Raw genomic sequence first — 15,105 nt, forward strand, 5'->3', positions numbered from 1 at the left:
GTTTCTGGGCCCAGTGTCATAACTATACTAATCTCTGTCGTTCCTTCTGCATTCCATCTACAGTATGTGAATGTGTGGCGGAAGATAACGACAAACAAATAAATATAGATTTCTAGTGACATGGTAAAAAAGCAGGTAATATGCAAGGGAAAAAAAGAATAGCATATTTTGTAATTGCCATTCATTCTTCTTAGTTATAAATAAAGAGGCTTTTAGTTTTAGATAATGAATCAGTAAGGACAAGCAAATTAAAGACTGCGCTGACTTCTTATGTCAACAAATGGAGCAGATTGCAGTGACAGCGCACTTATAACACTGCGTTCGTTGTGCCTTTGCTGCCAAGTATGATCGGTGCAATCAAACAAAAAATGTTTTCTGTATTGGCCGCAGACGGTGTTGGGCAAAGTTTGCATCAAGTGCTTACCTACACAATCATGTAACTATTTTGTTCTTTTATTTGCCTGACCAGAAAACAGTCACACCTCCTCTTGAAGACATTTTGCCTCCTGCTATCGACTTCAGGTTCACATTAGGTAAGCCCTTGAGTGTGTCAGACTAAAGTTGTTGTTTCAGAGGTTAATTCAAGACGTGTTATGTTTACATTCTAATATAATCAGTATCAGGTAAACGTTCTTATTAGGACCCATGTGCCACTTTATGTAAATCTCTGAGCATGAGGTGGGGTTAAAAATAAGTAGTTTATGAACTATATCAATATCATGACTGCAGGCATGACTGGTTAATTTTCTTGCAAACCAGCCTTGTTTTTGATGGCTTAAGCCCCTTGTAATGCATGTGAATAGCACCTCTGTTATCGTCTGTTGACAGCTAATGTAAACTGGCTCGTTATGATTTCAAGACGGATTTGATTTTTGTTGTTGAGGATTTGTACTCAATTTAGTGTTTCGTTTGTGTATACAGGGAACAGCAGAGGTCGAAGTGCAACAGAGGCTCGTGATGCACAGCATGAAGTTATACGTTGCCCACGAGCCAGATGCAGTTGGAATAACCATCAAGTAATAACCATGTGTCTCCATGTATGTTAAAGTGGACCTATCATGCTATATTTAAATGATATATTGTAGGGCCATACCTATATAAGGTATATTTATACGTTTCTGTTTTCAAAATACCAAACAGATCATGCATTTTAGCCATGCCTCATTTCGCTCTATGTGCTGTTTGCTGTCTACGGGTCTGATTCTGCTGACCACGCCCCTCCTGCAGGAGAGGGGAGACGTGCTCTGCTCTTTTATTATATAGAGTCTTTATTCATTTGTTTTAAAGCTCAATAAATAACAAAGAAGACCTTTGACCGGCACTTTTCTAATTTTGTCCGGAAGATTTCAACTTTAACGGACATCTTGACCGGCGAAACAAACTGAAACTGAAACTCTGCCGCACGGTCCCCTCGTTCCTTGGAAGAGGCGGAGAGGTGGGTGTTTGTCATCTGCTGGTGGACTAACCGGAGAGAATTACAGTGCTTGCCTCGATGGGGAGGGATTGCATTGCAGCGGGAGCAAACGCTTGCCTCGGGGAGGGAGAAAAAAAGCTACAGCGGAGAATAAACAGAAGGGTAACCATGGTAACTATGGGCGGGAATTCTTCTTCGCTGCTTTTGTGGCAGACTACAGCGCCACTTACAGGCCTGGCATATGTACTACAGCGTCTCCAGCGCATTCGAGCGGCAATGGCCGGCCGTGGCCCAACCCCACATTCCCCTGATAGGTGGAGAGTTGGCCCAATAGCCGTAGCGCCACCGTCCTGACGTCAGGACAGTGTTCAAATCTGGATCAGTTTTTATCAGATCCGTTGCAGCCCCTTTTTTAGAGATTTGGGTATGGAGGAAAATAGAGAGGGTTGTGTTTTCTGACACTTGGTGAGTTCCCTGGAACACCGGGGACACATATTCATGTATAAAAGACGTACAAAAGTGCATTTTGCATGATGGGTCCCCTTTAATGTGTTGTGCTTTTAAACAAACTTGTTACTGTTTTATGAAAACTGTTTGGAAATAATCACATTTTAATAAAATGTATTAACATGTCCATAACGTTCCCTTTTTTAAATCTATTTGTTTAATCTGCAATGTTTCAATGCTATCAAATATTTAAAGGGTTGGATTGAAATCAGGAAGAGTTTGTCGTATACTGTAGGCAACTCAATTGTGTTTTATAATTTACTTTATTTATTTTTGTGTGGTTCTTAGCAGATTGTTATTTGCATTGGTTACACTTAATATCTTGGCTTTTAGGCTCAACTCATCTTTTCACATGCAGAAAAAGTCACATTAGTGAGTTTACCCAACTCCTATAATTGCTTGGAACCGCTTGACACATTTTTTAAAAGTTTTAGCAAAGTAACACATTCTTGAGTAGAGGAAAACAAAACAAAAAGTACGTTTCACCAACTCAAAAAATACAAAGGTGGCTAAACTCTTAAAATTGCTTGGAACCACTTGACACATATTTTTTAATTTTTACCAAATTTTTATCATTTTATTGGCAGTTATCTTGCCAAAGATTTAAAGCATTTACCCAATTGTTGCAAAGCTCTCCACCTAAAATCAACTCAGAGGCTTGAACAGACTTTATGGGAGAAAATAAGAACTCTAATAAAACCACAACTTCAGACTGACTAGCACATGAAGCTAAATCCAGGCCAGCAGCACACAGTAAGCAACAGCACCACATCAGAAACTACAAAGATGGCTAACAGGCAGTACAGTAAACAGTAGCATCACACAGAGAGAAGGGGGTGTGCATTTCATACTCACCCTGTCTGTAGAGGAAGGCCATTCTCCTGTCTTGCACAGTGGCGAAGTGGTCAATTACCATCTCGTAAGACTTGCCACCAGCTTCAGGTCGTCCACAACATTAGAGTCAATGGATATGTTGGCTAACAAACTAGCTGCTGAAGCTTTGCGCTAAGCTAGCCACTGTGCAGACATATTTTTTGTCAGAAATTGTCAGAATCCCTCCTTTTTTCCTCTTTGTACGAAGCTCTAGTATTGTGGGAGATTGCCTGCCATACCATTTCATTAGAGTTACTATTGTAGTGGTACTTTAGGAAATGTTATTTCTTCCTAAAAACTCAAAATCACAATAGGTGCACTTGTGAGTGTGGTTACTCTCTAACGTTGTTGATGTGAGTACGGCGTTGATGCAATTTGATTGGTCGAAAGCGAGAGGCCGGCTGGCTTCCCATGGCATGACCCTGACCTATCACAGGTAAGGGTGGCAGGGGGGTTGAAGGCCTCAACTCAACTGATTGGTCAATTCCTCACAAACTCTTCTGCAAGGGAAGCCAATAGAGTGGTGCAGGGATGACGTATTTACCCGGAAGTAAGCTGCGCATGGGTTCCCTCAACAAAAAAGCAATGGGATTTCTCCATAGGATTTTGGAAAATAGCTCGAAATAAGGTCTGTGCAAAACGAACATGTTTGATAAATGCATCTTTAGTTCAGCCGGATAATATCCACATGTCTACCCTACCTTTATAATTTTCGAATCATAAATCTTATCACCAGAAGCAAAATGCTAACGTTATGCTATAAACGAACTACAGCAGGGTCGCACGACTTCAACGTCACGCCAACTTAAGATCGATATTCAAAAATACAGATTCAAAATTGTACAAGGTGAAGCGTTTGTTTTAACAGTTTTCAAGCAGAACAGGGGCAAACAAACTTAGCGGGAGTGTTTACATGTTTGGCGTAATGACGTACAACGTCCTCGACAACTTCTGTAGTCCTATTCAGCCACTTGTTAACAACCATCGTTTTTCAGACACATAACTCTTCAAAAATCACCAGTGGGGTCACTGCTGATGTATTTAATGTCGTAGAACAAAACATGATCCGTCTCTTAAACTTATGTCAACCACAGACCTTATTTCGAGCTATTTTCCAAAATCCTATGGAGAAATCCCATTGACTCTGAGACGAGGGAACCGGTAGTGGTAAAATGCTGACTCACTTCCGGGTTTTAGGACTCGTCACTGCACCACTCTATACACCTTTACAACCTCATGCAGTGATTTTATAACAACAATAAAAGTAATAGTAAACAACAGTCAAACTGTGATAACAAATGTTCATTCAGTCGTACTGACCAACCAAAAGTGTCCTATGAATACAGGTTAACTTCACAGATTATGTTAATAAAGATGGGTAACCAATACCTTAAAGGTGGGGTAGGTAAGTTTGAGAAACCGGCTCGAGATACACTTTTTGTTATATTCCATGGAATGCTCTTAACATCCCGATAGCAATGAATATCTTAAGTGCTTTGACAAAAAATCCATAAAAAAATGTCAGCCGTAATACTGTAAAAAGTATGACCAATCATTTTAGCCGGCCCGGCTAAAATAACTGGATGGCCTACCTGCCTGTCAGCCTTCCATCTGTGCACAAACTTATCTTGTGCCCTCATTGGTCATGTGCGCGTTCGTGTGTGTTGGAGGAGGGGCTCTGTAAGGAAGTGGCAGATTTTCTCCGGTTGTGTATTTTCAAATTCTAGCGATCTCGAGCCGGTTTCTCAAATTTACCTACCCCACCTTTAAGTAGTGCTGTTACAAAATAAAATTCAAGATGCAAGTTTTCTTTTCTAAACATTGCAGCAGTAATATCACATTTGTACATAACATTCACAATAAACAGAACTCAAAATTCAGCAGACTCAGAGTCCACCTGTGTTTCCCTATTCATTTTCATTTTCTCCCTCCCAAAGGCCATAGGTGTTTGTTTTTTCTTATTCACTCCCAGAGGTCCTTGTGAAACACCCAAAACACTCCTGTCTACAAGTCCAACCTAGTGGCCGGCTTACTGACACGGCCAGACCTGGTCTGAACACGTGTTGGTGTATGGGTTGTCACCTCACTTAGTTTCAGGGTAACAGTCTCTGGTGTGTTGGCGCTTACAGGCTGGGAAATCGCCACAGCACTCTCTGCTGGTGTTAGTGGGATGTGCTGTGCAGGTCGGGAAGTTGGTTCTGCCCGGAGATGAAGTTGGTTCCGCCGCAGCACTGCACCTCCTTGTGTGTTAATGAGGTAAGACCTCGGAGTAACACACTCTTTTGAGACGATTGCTGGTGTCTTCCAGGACTTCTCGTTGTCGAGCTTGGTGTACACTGTGTCTCCTGGCTGTAGAGCTGGTAGATGCCTGGCACCATGTTGTCGGTTGTAATAAAGGCTTGTTTTGCTTTCTCACTCGTGTCCTTTTGTTTGACAATCTGTCTGTTAGGCCATTTAGGCCGTAGATTTTTCTCGGGTGTCGGGAGCGTCGATCTGATCTTTCTCCCCATTAGCAGTTCTGCTGAACTGACTCCTGTGGTAGTACAGGGAGTGGATCTATAGCACATAAGGGCTATCAGCTGATCTTCCTGGCGAAGGATTCTCTTAGCGGTCTGTACCGCTCTTTCTGCATGACCGTTTCCTTGAGGATGGTGAGGACTAGACGTGATGTGTCTGAAGTCCAGCCGCTGTGCCAGCTCCCGGAATTCTGCACTGGAGAATTGGGGACCATTGTCACTCACCACCTCTTCAGGAATTCCGAACCTAGCCAAGGTTGTTTTAAGTCTCTGGATGACAAGGGCACTGGTCGTAGATGGTAGTTGTAGTATTTCCAGATACCGTGAATAGTAATCTGAAATCACAAGGTAGTTGTGCTTGTTATGTTCGCAGAGGTCGAGAGCGATTCTTTTCCACGGACGATCAGGCAGCGGTATGGAAATAAGCGGCTCCTTTTGTTGAGCCCGCTTCTGCTCCTGGCAGCTCTTGCATATGTTGACAATGTTCTTAATGTCTACAGCAGGGGTCGGCAACCCCTGGCACGCGTGCCACCATTGGCACGCAGCACCGTAACCAGTGGCACACTAGGAATAATTGGAATAAGTGTGCAAAATATTTAAACGAGACCGCCGCCAGAGTGCGTCCCCCCGTTACCTGCAGAAGGAAGCCATGCACGCAATGCAGCCCCGCTCTCTTTAACTCCAGGCGACTTTTGCCGCTTTCCTCCGTGGTGCAGTGCTGATCGTTTAACTACAGAGGAAAGCACTTCACAAATTGCAGTACCCATAAGGAGCTGTACAAATGCCACAGTTTTTGCGATCTGCTCATCTCTCATCGAAATAATATGCTACAAAGGGGCGGACTGGCCATCTGTGTGTTGAACTTTCCTGTCGGCTCCCAGACCGTATAGTCGAGGAAACAGGGGGGATGACTCTCTGTCGGCTCCCAGGGCAGAAGCAACAAGCTTCACGTTCAATAACCCACTTTTGCTTAAATGACTGGAGAGAGGCGAGCTCTTCTTGGGAGGCCGTTGCATTTATTTAGTTGTTCTTCTGTTTCACAAAATACATCACAGACCTCTGTTTTTCTGCTGCCTCGTTTCACTTCCAGAAACATACACACGCTCGCTCACTCTCGCTCTACCATCCACACACACACATGCACACGCCACACCCCTCTCTCTCTCAGGGGTAGCGATCTCATCTCACTCTACAGTACATGACCCTAATATCATAACATGTGTGTTCTGTAGAATCACAGAACTGACGATCGTCCTTATTATTATGCCAAATTATTTAAATTTGTTTGTTAAATTCGGCATCATGTAAGTTGCGCTGACAGGTTCACACACACTGCTTCCCTGCAGCGAGGCTCCCCCGCCCTGAAACTGATGCATTCACCCTTTCTCTGCATTTTGAGAGCCCCTGGTGTCCCTCATGTATTTTCTGCAAAATGTCTGCTCTCAGTGACCCCGGAACCACGATCCTGTTTCCTCGTATGAATAAGCCATCAGCTTCCGATAGCTCATTTCTCACTTTGGTGTAGTCCAGGGGCGTCGCCTGGACCTGAAAACATTCGGGGCTTAGCCCACAGTGGCGGCGGCACTACAGTGGCATTTTTTACTGCAACACTCCCCACACGCACACACACAGTACACCCGCAACTGTTACAATGAAGGCTCGATAATCAGCTCACGGCATATAGGCAGGGGTAAAGTGGTCTTTTTTATGAGTGGGGGGCTCACCCCCTCTAGGGGGGTCCGGGGGGATACTCCCCCGGGAAGATTTTTTTTTAAATATTGAAGTTATATGCATCAATCTGGTGCACTTTGAGAGCAAAATGAAGAGATCTATGGATACCTCTCTCAACACCCATATGAAGCAGAACTGTAAACAGATGTACTTTTTCTTTATGGATATTTTACTAATCACTCCCCTTTTAAACTCTATTCTTGTTTTACTGCCATATAGTATTTCATAACTGTTTTTCCTTTATTCTCTTTTTTTTTCTAACTATAATGATCATATGAAGGTGTGCCGCGGAAATAATCTTTTGAATAATTTGTGACCAAACCGTTTGAGACCCACTGAGATAACTTAGACTAAAGTTATGTATCTAAACACTCAGAGAGTCCTTTAGCTCACCTGAGTCTCTCAGTCTGAGAGGAGGACTCTCCTCCAGCTTCTTGTGGAACAAACAGCTCCTTATAGTGCAGCTAGCTAACCAGATGCTAACAACACGGTCCATGCTGGCACCGGTCCCTCCCTCCCTCTATCACACTAAATGCGCTATTGCCACACACACACACAGAGCCGAGCTTGAATGACACAAGCACACGTTTATTTCCATGCAACTCTCTGATTGGTCTGGTGTCATGCCTCTGTTGCATTCACTGAACACGGGAAATTACAGTGCTGCTGTCCTCTCTTGTGTCATGATGAGGTTCACGTAAAGCACGGTTAATGTATTATATTATTGAGGGAGAATTGTCCGGGGCTACAGAAAAAACATTCGGGGCTAAAGCCCCGGATGCCCAGGCCAGGCGACGCCACTGGTGTAGTCCCTGATGTTCAGTGGAACATTACTACTGTATTCAGGCCATGCTGTCCTAATCAGCTTGATGACAGCCTGAAGCTCACTGTCGGCTGCTGTCTCTTTTCTGATATTCTCCATTCTCGTTGGAGATGCTGGGATGCCCTGTATCACTGTGGCTACATAGCATGCCACATCTTCTTGAGTATCAGTCTCTTCCTTTGTATGTGTTTGTGGGCTTCGGGACAGTGTGTCGGCGACAACAAGGGTCTTCCCAGGCACATGCTCTGCTAAAGGTTTGTACCTCATGAGCCTCATTAGTAGACGCTGACATCTCAAAGGGACGTTGTCTAGGCTTTGTTTGTTGATCAGTGGCACTAATGGCTTGTGGTCGGTCTCCAGCCTGAACTGATCCAAGCCTCATTGATACTTGTCGAACTTCTCACAGGCCTGTGGTTTTCTTTAGAACTGGCCCCATAGGAGCACACCATTCAGTTGGCTGTGTCACCTTCTCGATGACACCGTTCTTCTCCATCCTCTGCAGTTCCTCTTTTACCATCTGTAACATTGGGAAGGGCACACGGCGTGCTGTATGCACTGCATATGGTTGAGCCCCATCCTTTAATTAGATTTTAACGGGTTCAGTTTTTAGTGTGTCGTGCTCACCATGGGCTTGAAGGTGTTCACTGGTAGTGAATTTCACTTCATCAACACACCTTACCAGATTCATCTCCACTAACAGATCCCGGCTGAGTAGGTTATTGACACTCTGGCCACGGACTACATATGCTTCAAATAGGTAGTTCTTTCCCTTGTAACTGACCGTAGCATTAAAGCGTCCCAGACACAACAGTTCACCTCCTGGGCTGTCTAATGGGATGTCAGCTGGTTTCAGTGTTTTTGGTGGAGTGAGTGTGTGAAATGCATCCTCACATAAGACGCTGACATCAGCTCCTGTGTCAATTTTAAATTCCATTGGAGTAGAATCCACCTGGAGCTGTACTGTCCACTGCTCTTTTTCCTCTGCACTGCACACTGAGCCTAAGAAATAAGGGGTCTGCTCAGCCTGTACAGTCCCTGTGACCTCATTCACTGATCTATTGCTGTTTCGGCACACTCTGGCCCAATGTCCTATTTTATTGCACTTGTGGCATGTAGCTTTAGCTGCCTGCAGGACACCCTTCTTCCTTGCAATGCTGTGATTTCCCACATTTACCACATTTCCTTTCACCTCCCCCCCATTTTCTGTCTTTTGACTTGCCTTGATGTTGTTGAGGTTTCCATTTGTTATTTTTTCCTCTCACACCTCTCACCTCCTGAACTGATCCCACTGGGTCTTCCTGCAGACTCACTTGTGCTGCGACCTCCTCTGACTGCCTGACGGTCCGTATCGTCAGTGCTAGTGTTAGGTCCGCCATTAGCTGCAGCCTGCGCGAGAGCTCTCTGTCTCGTATCCCAACGACAATTTGGTCGCGGATATTCTCATCTCGGCTTGCGCCAAACTCACAGTGTTCTGATAGATCATACAGGGCTCGGATGAAACCCTCTGCCTTCTCCTCTGGCCGCTGGACCCGCTGGTGGAAACATGCCCTCTCGTGGATAATGTTCCTCCTCGGGAAAAAGTACTCATTGAACTTTCCCACCACAACGGCAAAGTCATCGCCATCATCTTCTTCGGCAAAAGTGAACGACTTAAATTTTCTGCCTCGTTGCCCATGGCATAAATCAGGCAGCTCACATGCACTCTCCCGTCATCTTTGTCGAGTTTAGTAGCGAGTCTGTACCGCTCAAAGCGTTGCCTCCATTCTGGCCATTCAGTCGGCTTATCAAAAGAAAAGTTCGCTGGGGGATTAAACTTGGCCATTCCGCCGTCTATATTCCTTGACTTTGTTTTATTTATTTCCTGTGACTCACCGGTCACTTCTGACACCATGTAGAATGTTCGAGGGTCGAGTATCTTTTATGACTCAGGTTTATTCAGCAGTAAGTCAAGACATTACAGTAGGCAGAAACATAACAACTGGCGGGCTTACTCTGTAGTAAAGCAGTCCTTTCCATGCCGTAAAGCATGTCGCAACACTGTCGTAACAGCCTTAACTCTGTATGCATTGCATGCATATGTGACACTCAACAGACAGGGTGAGTATGAAATGCACACCCCCTTCTCTCTGTGTGACGCTACTGTTTACTTTACTGCCTGTTAGCCATGTTTGTAGTTTCTGATGTGGTGCTGTTGCTTACTGTGTGCTGCTGGCCTGGATTCAGCTTCATGTGCTAGTCAGTCTGAAGTTGTGGTTTTATTAGAGTTGTTCTTTGCTCCCATAAAGTCTGTTCAAGCCTCTGAGATGATTTTAGGTGGAGAGCTTTGCAAAAATTGGGTAAATGCTTTAAATCTTTGGCAAGATAACTGCCAATAAAATGATATATTTTTTTAAACAAAGGCATTACCGAAAATGCACTCTGACAATGGTTGATGCTGGTGGTTACTCTGACTATGGGCTATAATAAGTTACTCAAGGAATGATGTATTTCAAAAAATGTCTGTCTGGAAAGTGTTTTAATAAATACTAATTTAATATTCAAAATGAACTATGCACTACTAGTACTCTCTTGAGTTTCTTCCCGTTAAGTGTGTATGACACATTCATAGTTTGTTAAATGTTAAGAAGCCCTCAGACACTGTTTCTTGCAAGATGTTGCCGGCCGGCGGGGGCACCGGGCTTAACAGGTTCTGATTCACTGGCACTACAAAGGCTGAGAAGGCATATTGTAAGGTGCTTTTGTGAAATGTAATCATAGAAAATCACATTGATTGTTCCTAAACATCACTGGGGCTTTATGTAGGGTCCTGACATTAAACCTGATAACATACACTTATACACTACCTATGAAAATGGATAAATAACACACAAAAGACAAATACACTTCTTTTAGAGATTTTGTATTCTGTAAATCTTCGGACAGAATATATACAAACAAGACATTTTACAAAAATACATTTCATAAATAAAAAGATTGACATTGAATTGTTTAGACATGTATTTGTGTACAATGATTATAAAGCTCTGCATTGGTTTAGGGTTGTTTTTTTCTGTTCTTGGAGAGGGATCCCTCCATAGCCTTTTCCTGAGGTTTCTTCTATTTGTCCTTCGTTTATTTGTTGAGTTTGGGTTAGTTTTTTTCTGTAGGGTTCTACGAACAGAGGGTTTCATATAGGCTGTACAGATTGTAAAGCCCCCTGAAGCTGATTTGTGATATTAGGCTGTATTTATACATTATTATACATAATTTATACATTTAAATGGATTAGACAATTGAGTGATGTGTTTCTTCATTTTAATCTATGAAATGTTTTCTAAACTTAAACAAGATAGCATTAGTTACTGTAAAAAAAAAAATATATTCTTATAGCAAATTGATCAGTGAAGCAAGATTCATTTGTACATTATTAGTGCAATTATTTTTACATTCCTGGGGTAATGTTACATGTCTGGCCTATTGGTCTAATGATGATTGAATGGACGCGTTACTCAAAGTTACATTTTATATCAAGTTCATCTGAAGCTGAACAAGACTGAAGACATCATGAATCCTTTTGAACCAACAGAGTATTTCACCATACATTTTTAAAAAATCATTCCAGTGATGGAAGTCATGTTGTGATTAAAATTAAAATTGTAAAAACAGCCCTAATGCTATTGCTGGTTTGATAGTATCCATGACAACAGACAGAGGCAGGATGCGGTGACAAGACTGATCTTGTGTCTTACTCCACTGGAAGCTGTAAATGAGAAAAAAAATAAACAAAACATTAAATCAACATTTATATATTTACTTACATATGCCATTTACGCCAATGGAGCTGCCTTCAATGTCGAATCCAACGACTGTTGAAGCTGCGTTGATCAAGCGTTCGCAATCTGAGTGCTATTAGGAGATGTGCTTACCAACAAAACATCAATGACGTTGATGATTGATCTGTTACTGCAGAAAGAGAAAACAAATATTGTTTGAAATATCAGATTTAGGATCCTACTCTTTATTATAACACTTTAATAGTCTTAAAAAATTACCTGAATGAAACAACATCTGTGATTCGAAGGACGAAGGGAATACCCTTTTGAAAACAGGTGTAAGCTGTAGAAACACAAAACTAAAACATATATTTTTTCACATAAACCTTTGCATTGGATTTAGAGCTTTTTACTTATTTATTTGACTTGATCTTTGTTGGTCTTTCATCAATTAATAATTCCTAATCATAGTGTGGTAACTGTGGAGTAGAATTCACATGTTTTGAGTGGGTGGACTAAAAAAGACGTACCTGATCCTTTATCATTGTAGCCCGAGCTTTATAAGCAGCAGATGGATTCAGCAAGTCATTGGTAAATGTGTCTAGGACAGATCTGAAAGTCACCCTTTTTGTTATAAGGGCTATAGTAGTAGGTGCTGCCGTTTTAGGTTTAGCAGTTGTAGGTTCTGCTGTTTTAGGTTTAGCAGTTGTAGGTGTGGGAGTTGTAGCTGGGACTGGACTTGCTGTAAAAATAGATATATAAATATTATGTTAATATGTATCAGTGGTGCCGAAACTAAAAGTAAAACGTTTCCTTTTTTGATGAAAAACCCTGGTGCCAGTTTTACAATAAGATCAATGATGAAGGGCTTACAAAAATATATTTCTTCTGAAGTTTCTTGGGAAAAAGTATTCTTACATCTGTTCAAAAAGTCATTTAAGTAGTGCTCATTAATTTTGTCTTTACCTACATTTTTTCCGTAGCTACATACTTTTGTTAGTAAATTATTGAAAAAACCAAGCATGCGCAGCAAATGTTATTCAAAATGGTTTGGAAACGTATTGGAGAGAAACATTGTGTTGTGTATACTTACATATAACTTGGACTGAATCAGGATTTATGCTCATGTGTACACACTCTAAAGCCCCCCTTAATAATATGGCTATCAAGTCTGTTTGACATTATGTCACAGGCTATATCTACATCAAGTTTTAAGATACAGAAATGTCACTTGTGTCTCAATGTATTAACATGACTTCTGCTTCCATTTGTAAAGGCATACAAACATTACAATATGCTAAGTACATACATCAATAAAAAAGGTACGGTTCATGTAAAATAGAGCTTAAATGCACCATGGGAATTATTAGGATGATTACAGCATCATCAGTTTACACCAGACCACTTGGAGCTATACAGGATAAAAATGTATGTCTACCCTGGTTAAACAAATACCTGTATATGCTTCCCTTCTAAAAGCTTGAATGTATTAAAATACTGAGGTAAGCTTTTAGCATACCAATATCATATATGAGAAAAAAGTTACAGTAAATTAATAAAGGAATATAAGCTATTGTTTTAAGAAGTCACAATCTTATAAGGATGTCAATATTGTACTGTCAGTCGGTCCAATCCTTTTGATCCAAACTCAAATAACCGAACAACTATTTTGGTAACAATCAAATTTGGAAGCCTGCTGACATGCTGATGATCCTCTGACTCTTACTGTAGCATAAGAGTCTTTTAAGTTAGACAATGTTACTGAACTACAGTTCCCAATAACTTTATTGTGGATTTGCAGGCATTTTGCACAGAGGAGTATTTAGTATTTACTTAATTAAGCTAAGTATTTACACTTAACTTAATGTGGCACTCCTTGTCTATTATCACCTTAATGGAGGGCTTTTTGAGTAATGACATGAATCAGATATCAAATCAAATCAAGTTTTATTTATAAAGCACATTTAAAAGCGATTTTTGGTCGAGCCAAAGTGCTGTACATGTAATAAAAACACATTACTACAATCACAATAAAAGACAATAAATTACAATATGACACCTTATTGAGATATTTCTGCATCTATATGGCCCAACAACAATGTGAAGTCAGAAAGACATCTATTAATCATCTCTTAACACTGTCATTGTATACTCCCTTTTTGGTCTGCTGCTGCATGACGCTTTCACAATCCACTACTGCAGATTATAGTTAGTTTAAGTGTGCCAGTTGGTTAAGTCAAATTAATAAATCATATCAAAATAAATGTAAATGTAGCCCAATAAATGTAATTTGACAAAGGACTAGTTGGATATAGTCTTATATTTGGAAAATACTTTACAGTCCAAAAGAACAAAACCAGCAATGATTGAATTTGAGTGTGTTTGGTCACAATCCTCCTGTGATTCTTTTGCTGTCCTCTTGAGTACTAGAATACAAAGGCAATTAGACTATGTGTTGTCCTTTTCAATCAGCAACATAGAAAGAAGCATTGTGAGCATTTAATCCAATTTTAGCCAACCTGTTTGGCAGTGGTATCTAAGACTTGTCTGAATACTTACACCTGTTGTGTATCTGTAGCTTCAATGACACCTAAAAAATGATCCAACAAAGTCATCATCTGATTATCCCTAAGAAAATAAATAGATAAGTGATTTATATTGTAAGCTAGTGATTATGATGAAGTGTTTCCTTTAACAAATATAATCCATTATCATAAATAAAAATACTTTATTGACATCACAGAGAAGTTTGGTAAAATGACTGAGGCCCACCATTTAGATTATAAAAATATAATATATATCCAAATAAATATGGATATTTATATATATAAAAAAATATGGTTAATAATAATAATACATTAAAGCAATGATCCATTCCCTGTCAGTTAGTTTATCGATTAATTTGACATTTCTGCCTTAGCCTGCACATAAACAACTTGTCTTTCCAAAATGATTGTCACTTTAGTTAATGCACACAACAAGCTGACAGCTGAGACTATTTCTTTATTCATTTAAACCAGGGCCATTGTGAATCGACATGCAGCCATTTTATTTCTGTAAAATCCTGAATACTTATATATAACCATATTGAGAATAACAGATTGGAAGAAAAGGTTTTTAGAAACAATAAGACAGTGTTTGATTGTTTGTTACTTATCTTCAGTGCCTTTAATGGAAGCATTTTCAACTTATTGAGATACACCTTGTTTTTATCTTCGGATGCTAAAAACATAACATATCTTTTGTGTTCCGATCATCAAGAAGACCTTGTTTTTTACAAAAATACAGGTAAGCTCACAGAATACACATAACTTATGTATGATAATATAAAAAGATAGAAATAAGAAAAGTTACTGGATAATAATACAAGGCACTGTGTTCAATTTTAATGTTATATCTGTAAATTATATCTGCCACAATAAGTTAAAATGTTGTTATATGTGATGCGTCTGATATACAATACAGTTATGTAAGGCTTTCTGTAATTGT

General features: G+C 40.6%; 1 long non-coding RNA gene across 1 annotated transcript; it reads right to left on the reverse strand.

The window, feature by feature from the left end:
• Positions 1–10,746: 10,746 nt before the first annotated feature.
• On the reverse strand, positions 10,747–11,902 carry LOC117488133. The gene is made up of 2 exons (XR_004556502.1): positions 11,662–11,902; positions 10,747–11,603 (listed from the first exon to the last, which is right to left on the reverse strand). It is a non-coding gene; the product is annotated as an uncharacterized LOC117488133 (long non-coding RNA).
• Positions 11,903–15,105: the final 3,203 nt, after the last annotated feature.

The sequence above is a fragment of the Trematomus bernacchii genome, unplaced genomic scaffold (assembly GCF_902827165.1).
Source record: "Trematomus bernacchii unplaced genomic scaffold, fTreBer1.1, whole genome shotgun sequence".
Classification (NCBI taxonomy): Eukaryota; Metazoa; Chordata; class Actinopteri; order Perciformes; family Nototheniidae; genus Trematomus; species Trematomus bernacchii.